We start from the raw sequence: 9394 nt of genomic DNA on the forward strand, positions 1-9394 counted from the left end.
AACACCTCTATGTTTGTAATAAAAGGTTTTGATTTATTGGATTACCTTGAGTCAGACTATTGAGTTGTGGGGAAAACAGATGAGGGGTGATAATAATGTATTTAATTGAATTTCTATAGAAAGGTATGGCAAACAACTAGTATCTACTATTAATTACAAAAGACTTTTCTCTCTCACTCCATCCCAAACTACCTGTGGAATTTTGTAGACATGTACACTTTCTGCCATAAAGGATGATGTATCAGGACTTAATCCCCCAATGATGGCCATGAGATTCTTCTGGCTATCACATTTGTAGTTTGGGAGAAATTGCTGTGATTTGAAAAGCAGGTCCAGGGTGGTGCGATAAGTCATCCTTGGGTTGTTGTAACTATCATAAAGGTGAAACCCGAGAGTGACGTTAGGTAAGATCTGGGAATCCTCATTGATTTCCTTTACTGCAAAGGCCAAGGTGAGGGCATGCTGGTAGAATTTAGTTATTATACTGCAAATAGTTTAAACAAAATATGTTGACATTTCTTTTATGGTGAAACCATTAAAGTAATAACCATATGAGTAATAACCACTTCTGTCTCTTTTGTAAGTGAGAAGATGAGAGTCTTTGTAAAAACACTCAATAATTTGTATAGTTTTCAACTATGTACAGTGTTTCCATGATTTGCCACAAATAAGTAGAGAACAAAGTCATGGTTTTTTTCCCAAGCTATGACATTTATTTTAATCAGTTTGGCACTATATAGGAAGGATCACTCATTTGATATATGTATGTTATGCAAGGAGTGACTGCACAGACTAGATAATTTTAATTATTTTACACTCCATAAATGTTCTCCAAAAGACTTCCTGCAGAATAGTTTCAGACATTTCGTGAGTAAGATTTTAACACAATGAAAATGATTTGTTTTCCCACAATCTGATAACTTTGAAGTAAGAGTAAATTGATATAAAAAACCATGCATTTATTCTCAAAGAGCTATTAGTCATATAAACAATAAAATTAGAAAATAAATGGAAAGACAAAAAATCCTTACAGTGGTAACTCATAAGGTATTAGAGAAGGATGTTCTTTAAATTCAATTTCAAAAAAAGAGTTAATTATCTGAGACACCATCCCACCCACGATGAGATCACCAGGCTGGTGCCACTCATGGGGAATCGGGAAAGCATCGCTCGCAGGGCAGCTCAGAGTAACTGCTTTCTGCATCAAGAGCACCAGAAGGAATAACATCTTCAGGCATTTGTCATAGTGAAAATATTTGTGTCTCCTGTCCATAAGAAAGTTTGTATTTCAAGTGGTTCATTCAATGATTGAGCCAAGGTTTATGTCTGATAATGAACCTAATCAGAAATCCCATCATTTTCTATTTGAAGTTCCTTGTGTGTGAAAATTTGTATAGTGACTATAACTAGGATTGAACAGATGTTCTGGAAATGAATAAACTTGTAGCAATGAATCTCATGGAGCCATTATTATCCCTTTGTACCAAACTCCCTGGGGTTCAAGACTTACTTTATAACCAGATTGATACCTTCATTGTTGCTGAATTTAAATACCTTTATGCACAGTCCTTGATGTTTTGATTTAGTTAAAAAAAAAAACACGATTCCTGCAGGAGATAATTATTTTGTTTTTGGTGAGGCAATAAGTGGTTCCAGTGATGGTTCAATTTTTTTTTCAAATGAGCAAATGGTAATAAAATTAATCTAGGGGACATTGGCAATTAAAAACAGCCTCAAGTGTTGAAATTCATGTTCATTCCTTACAATGGAACAGGATTTCCATTTTCCATAGAAAACAAATATATTTGTTTAGTAGAGAAGAGGAAATTTGTCAGACCTCTTAAGGTCAGACAAATAAGCCAATAATTTCTCTGGAGGTTTTGTCCAAATTTTCAGTCAAAGAATGTTGAAGCATGAAATGATAATAACATTAATACTGTTGGAAGAAATGTCCAACTGGGTGCAGTTCCAAAACAAAAACCATAAAAAAGGCATGGTCCCTTTCCCTAAGGAGATACATTTGTCGGGATACAGAAGAAGGACCTTCTCCATGGTGGCTTCCACCCTCTGGAACATCATCCATTCATACATTAGACTGTCCCCCCACTTTGACACTCTTCTGTAAAGCCCTGAAGGCTTGGTTTTGCCAGCTGGCCTAGGGAACCCAGAATGGGATGGAGCCCATCAAGTGGCTTATTTGTCTGTGCCACAGATGGTTTTTCAGGAGGCAACTGGAGTTTCTCTTGTGTGTGTGTGTGTGTGTGTGTGTGTGTGTGTTTTAAGATGTTTTGCTTCTCATTTAAAAAGCTTCTTCAGCTTTGACAGGATAGTGGGGAATAGAAGGATTTATATTCCTTGCAGACAGTTGGTCATTTGCATCCTTTTAGAGGGTCGTTAAAGCACTTGGAGGTTTATCTGTGTCCTCAGGGTCACCTGAGTATGTTAGAAAGGGAGGATCTCACCCAATAACTCTCGATACAAAGTAGTAATTGTTGCAGTTTCTTTATTTGCAGTTTAAAATATATCACAGGTTCAGGTATGCAATAGTAACTGACCTACTGTATGTCCTTTCTCCTCAGGTATATATCTGGAACTGCCTGGTGCCCATGTGGATGGTCCTTTTTTACCCTGGGGGAGGAGTCAAGGTAAGGTGGGATTGTGGGAGTTATGGGTTGTGTAGTAGAGTTAACCCTTGATGGACCATGGAGTAGTGGGTACATATATAGGTTAGACATTTTATGTGACAAAATCCCCTCTAAATGTGTAACTGATACACATATGATTTACATATAAACACATAATTTTGACATAAGGTATGAGTGTTGTTTTTGTTGTAATGGCTTGGTGAGTACGTCTCGTGTTTGCTCCTCGGTGTTGCAATGTATGGCTCTGATGAAACCGATCTCTGAGAGTTGCCTGACGTGTTTGCATTTTATATCAATGTGGCGTGATCTTTGACCAACTGCGTCGGCTTTTGATATTTCGATGGACGCTTTGTTGTCCTCATCTATTACTATAAGGTACAGTGGTTGTGTCCAAATATCATTGAGTAGGTCATCGAACCAGGTTAGGTTATTAGCGGCCTTGGACATACAGACAAACTCTGCCTCGGTGGTGGATGTGGCTACTAGTTTTTGTTTACCTGTATACCAGTGTATTGGGCTGTTGTTGAGGAAGAATATGTAGCCAGAAGTGCTCTTCCGGCTTTTAATGTCCCCTGCCCAATCGGCATCAGCGTAGCATGATAGTTTTGGTTCCTTGGATATGTCGGGTTCAAGACATAAATGGGCATCAGCACTGTACTTTAAATATCTGAGTATCTTCTTAATGGATTCCCAGTGGTACACAGTGGGTTGGCTGACATGTCTGGATAGTAAGTTGACTGCTAATGCAATATCAGGCCTTGTCCAATTGGCTATGTATAGTAGTGATCCTATGGAAGATCTGTAATATTTGTTATCTGTGAATGGCTTCATTATACATATTCTTTAGGAAGTCCGGTTGCATGGAGATTCCGCTGGTTTTGGCTTCTGACATGTTACATTTGTGTAATAGCTCTATGATTTTCTCCTTTTGGGAGAGTCTGAAACCCTTGTCTGTTTTGATTATGTGAACCCCTAAGTACTTATCCACTGTTCCCAATGATTTTAGTGAGAAATGCTAACTTAATTCAGCAGCAAAACTATCACACCTGGATTTCTGCTTCCCTATATCGTCTACATAAAGAAGAACACTCTCAATTGACCCTTCTTCCCTTTTTGTGAAAAAACATTTGTCTTCTGAGGTAGCTGTGAACCCCATTGATTTAAGGGTCCTGGCTAGGCAGTCATACCATCTTTTGCCTGACTGCCTGAGACCGTATAGGCTTTTGTTCAGGAACCAAGTGCTACCTTGCCCATCATCAATTCCGGGTGGGGCCTTGACATAAATTTTCTTGTCTAAATCGGCATGCAGGTATGCTGTCTGTACATCAAACTGATATACCCCTAGTCCTAGTATGGAAGCTATGACTAGGGCGCTCTTGACACTCTCGGCCCTGACTGTGGGGGAGTATGTGTCTGTGTAGTCCTCTGGGTATTTTTGAGCAAAACCTTGGGCAACCAGTCTTGCTTTGTACAATACCTTATTATCTTCCAGTGGTTTAATCTTGAATACCCATTTAATCCCAATTGGTTTTTTATCATCCGGCGCTTTGGCTGGTGTGTACACTTGTAGGTCTTGAGGCTCTTCATCTCCCTTTCCATGGCCTGCTCCCACTTCTCTTTTTCTTCTTGAGGGAGCTTGAGAATTTCATTGTATGAGCTGGGGGTGATGTTGTTTGTCTGTATTCAGATGACGTAGTCCTCGAATCTCTTTGGTTTCTTATTTCTGTTTGCCCTGATTGGCCTGTCCGGTGATGCGTCTGTCTCATGTAGGCATTCGTCTTCTTTGTCTGTGAGTTTGTCGAAGCTTAGTGTGGGATGTCCTTCCTTCCATTCTTCAATCTTGAATCCTTGGTGTTTGGGTCTGAGAGCCTTGGTATCATCAACTTTGTCTGAGCCCTGGTCCCTTTCCTTCTGTTCGTGTCTGGATATGTCTCCCCCAAGGAAGATGGCGTTGGAGTGCAGTTTAGACCAGTTGGAGTGTTCATGAAAATCTGCTGATTTTGACACCACAAATTTGTTGTTGCTGTCTATGAATCTGAAGCCTTTCATTCCTGGCTTGTCCCTATGAACCTTAGTCTCTTGGAGACCTTGTCTCCTTTTCTCCTTAACTGTTTGGGTATATGTACGTCTGCTGGAACGCCAAACACGTGAAGGTGTGCCAGGTTGGGCTTCCTTTTGTGCATCATCTCATATGGTGTCTTATCAATTACGCTGGACCATAACCTGTTTAATGTATAATTTGAGTAATGGAGGGCTTTTGACCAGAAGGCTTGGCCCATCCCTACATCTTCCAGAACACATCTCATCATGGTTTGTAGGATGCCATTTTTGTGTTCTACCATGCCGTTTTGGAAGGCCGAAAAAGGGGGGGAGGTGAAATGCAGTATGCCGCGTTCCTTCAACCATTTGGAAAAGTCCCTAGACAAGAACTCGGAACCGCGGTCTGTCATTATCTGTTTGATCTTGGTGTTATATTGAACCTCCACCCTCTTATAGAACTCCTTGAATCTCTAGAATGCTTCGTTTTTGTGTTTAAGTGTGTATACAAAGCTGTAGCGGCTAAAATCGTCCACTATGGTTAAGAAAAACCTCTCTCTGTATCTAATAGACGGTCTCAGTGGCCCTACCAGGTCCATGTGTATTAATTGGAAGGCGGAGTTAGTAGTCTGCCCTGATTTCCTTGGCCTTGGCCTAGGTTTGATCTTTGAGTATTTACAGACAGAACACTCAAGGTAATTTTCACAACTCTTTATTTTCAATCCCTCAGTACATTCAAACATCTTTTTGACAACTGAGAAACTAATGTGGCCTAGTCTCCTATGGAGGAGGTGAGCGCAGTTATCGTGGACCGGTTTCCCTAGGGAAATCTTGGCACATATGGATGACTTAGAGCTGGTGGGCTTCTGGCTGACCCCCTCTGTTTCTCTGCCCTCCCTTCCTTCACTGGCCACGTTTGTGTTTACACACTGTTGGTCACCCTCGTTTGGCGTGAAGTATGGTAGGCCATCACGTATAGTTACTCCCCCAACGTTTTCTCCATTGCAGGACATGTGTACGCTACCTTCTCTGAGTACCACCTCAATGTTGGTGTCACAGCTTAACTTTATGGTAGCCAGTATGTTTTATGGTATATCAGGTACGAAAAGTACCCCCTCTATTTCTCCTATCCCTGGGATGTGTACGTTTCCTTTCCAATCACTCTGATGCTGCTCTGGTTGGCTACCTTTATTTCAAAATTCACCTCAGTGAAAGTGGTGAATAATTTATCATTGTATGTGGTGTGATTGGTGGCCCCTGAGTCTATGAGCCAAACGTTCCTCTTGTCTTCCTGACTGAGAGTTGGTTCCCCGTGCCTAAAGCCATAGACGGATCCTGTGTTACTGTCCCGGGAGCTGTCCCTGTGCTCTCTACCTCATCTGGGGTTGGGAGACCACCCACACCCTCGTTCCTGTGTGGGTCTGTCATCTGGAGATTGCCCCCTTTGGTACCTTCATCCGGGATCAGGCCTTCCCCTGCGCTCATTATAACCCCTGTCCCTAGTATTTCTGGGACAGTTCCTCTTAAAATGGTTCCTGGAACCAAATGAGAAGCATTCAGGGATGCTGTTTATTCTGTCCTGGAACTCGACCCTCTTTATGGGTCTGTAGTCTTTTCTGGACAGGTGGCGGTCCTTTCTTAAACTGTCTTCCACAATCAATTTGTTGGTGAGACTATCTAATGACATGTGTCCTATACTCAAGCTGTCTAGCTGCGTGACAAAGTTATCCCAGCTGGTGTCCAGTGAATTTATAATTATGCTCATCATGCTTTCCTCCGTGATGGCCTCACCCCTCTGCAGTAATTCAGCCCTGGTAGCATTGAGTTTTAATAAATGCTCACTCATGGACACCCCTGGTCTGAGCCTGGCTGAGTGAAAATCCCTCGATATTCTCATGGTGGTGGCCCTGCTTTTACTGTAGAATAAGCCATAGAGTTTCTGCATAACCTCATACACGGTCAGGTGGTTACCTATGCTGGGATACATGGTGGGTGATATACTCGCTAACAACAGACAAAACGCTTTGTGGTGCATACAATCAATCTCAAAAGACCATGGCTTATTGGGTGGCTTAGAAATTAGAAAAAGTACATTCTCCCTCATAAATACTATTTGGAGTTGTTGGCTCCACTCCAGGAGATTTTTCCCATCTAATTGGAGCTTGGGAAAGCCATTGGGTAAAGCCCCAGAATTGTGAGAACTGCTACTTACAAAAGGCAGCTGTCCATGGTCCTGGATATGAGGGAACTCACAGTAGGGGATTGGTATACAGGCTGACAGGTTAAAAAAGCAAGCATCTATTTTTTTTCCTCCATTTTCAACAGAGGCAAACTGGACATGCACAAAGCTGATTCTGTGCTGGGATCCATCAGGTGAGGAGCTCGCGGCTGTGGCTCCTGAAGTTAGGCCCAGACATGCCAGGTGAAGGTCGGACTCACCCCTGGGGGCCCGGAGCTGGGCAGTGGAAGTCCGGAACTGGTTCTGGGCTGCGGAATTGTCGTCGGTCGTCGACAGGAGGCCTGGAACACTTGCGTTTGCTGGATGGGGCCTCCAGAAGATCGGCTGGTCAGTGGTCCTGGCGAACGGCTCCGGTCTGCAGATGCTGGTTGCGGAGCGGGCCGAGAATCCTGGCGGAGGTCTCGGTGCCGGTGAGTAGTCCGCTTGGGCCCTGGGCCTCAGGTCTTGTGCCAGTTGATTTGTGGTGCGCCATGGGATTGGTGGGTTGAGGCGGGTGGCTGTGTCTTGTTGGTGGCCAGTGTTGTGTCCCTCTGGTGCATCACGGTCGGTGTCTCGGCTTCGGTGGGCACTTGGTTGTATCTTCGGGACTCGGGTGTCGTTCCAAGGCTGGGAGGAAGGCTGGGTGGCTTGTAAGAGGGGCCGAATGCCGCTGCGAGGGTCTCGATGGCCCTTTCTATTTCGAGCTCGGTAGGGGAGCTCCTGGCAACTAGTTTTTGTTTTTCTTCATTATTTTTGGGTGCTCCCTTATTTTTTTTGGATTCGGAGCTAGTTCGTGCCAAGAGGTTGTAATTCAGGCCTCCCATTGGCTGTTGATCATTCCAAGATGGCCACCACGAAAAGGGCACAAAAATGGATTTGGCTGCTTCTGGCGTGCCGGGTTGGGGTAGCTCTTCTCTTACCGCAGTGGTGGCTTTTTGGGTTGGTTCTGGTCCTTCGGTTGCTGCTCCACGGCTCTTGAGTAGGCTGGGGAGGTTCACGACGAGGTCCTCGTTAGATGCAGGCATCTCCATCATGTTAAGTATGGCTTGCCTGATGTCATCATTTATTTGTGATGCGTCTCTGCAGTCATCGTTTTCTTCTCCCTGCAGTTCTTCACAACTCGATGGCGTGCTCAAGTCTATGGTCCTAACCTTTCCAGTTGGGGTGATCTTCAGTATGGCTCTGGTGAGTGTTAGCTGCGCTGCCATCTGCCTGGTAAATGCTCTGGTGTTTACTCTCCTCTTCTTCGTTGAGTAAACAGCTTGCTCAGAAATCCATTCCTACTCTCACACGTTCCAAACTGTGTTCATCCTAAATTGCTAAAATTTTATCGAGATTCTCAGTCATCCAGGTCATGGTTGCCCCAAAGCAGAGGTGAAATTTTCCTGGATCGGTCCGGTTTGCCCGAACCGGTAATAAAAAGTGTAAAAGAAAGAAAAGTTCCAAAGATCATGTGAGCGATGCGCAATCATCAGAAGGTTTTTTTTTTTTTTTTTAATTTTCTAGTATTTTTTTACTACCGGTTCTCTAGAATCGGTACTAAAAATGCTTTAGAAAAGTAAAAAAAGAGGCTCCGATGATAAAACCTGTGGCATGTGATCGCCAGAGACTTTTTAAAAAAAACTTTTAAAAGCATTTTTTTACAACCTATTCGGATAAAAAGTAAAAGTAAAAAAAAAGGCTCTGAAGGTCATGCACCACAGCTGATCACAACTCCCTGCGCACTCTTCTACTTACCCCATGCCTCCTTTTGGCATGCACTGTGTACGCACACACACACCCCTCACATTTGGTGCGTGGTGAGCACTGAGCATGCACGCGCACAGCACACCTTTGGTGCACAATGCTCATGCGCAGCCAGCGAACTGGTAGTAAACCAGTTCAGATTTCACCACTGCCCCAAAGGTGCTTTTTCAGGAGGCAACTGGACTTTCTTGTTTTTTCTTTTGAAGACGTTTTCAAAAGAAAAAAGGAAGAAAGAAAGAAAGTCCAGTTGCCTCATGAAAAAACACCTTTGGGACAACCATGACATGGATGACTGAGACTATCTACAGACTTATTTGACTGTGTGTTGTTGCCAGAGGGGGATATAGTTCTTTATTATCTTCTATGTTGCTTTTTTTTATAAATATAATTTTTATTAATATATTCTATACACTAATACACAAATAAAATATACAATCCTCCACCATGGTATAATATGATTACATTGTCCATAAGTATAAAGTCATTCCTTTATACATACATATTTGCCATCATATATATATATATATATATATATATATATATATATATATATATATATATATATACACACATCATCATATATCTATTCTATCCCACCTTTTCTGGACCCAATCGTACCATACTTTCCAACTGTTATAAAATTCTGAATCTTTTTTACCATTGATCAATCTAGTTAATCTATCTGATTCCGCACACTCATTAATTTTATATATTATTTTCAAATCTATTGGTAAGTATTGATTTTTCC

This window comes from Pituophis catenifer, unplaced genomic scaffold, assembly GCF_029215685.1.
Source record: "Pituophis catenifer annectens isolate HBS135680 unplaced genomic scaffold, rPitCat1.0.hap2 SCAF_15, whole genome shotgun sequence".
Lineage (NCBI taxonomy): Eukaryota > Metazoa > Chordata > Lepidosauria > Squamata > Colubridae > Pituophis > Pituophis catenifer.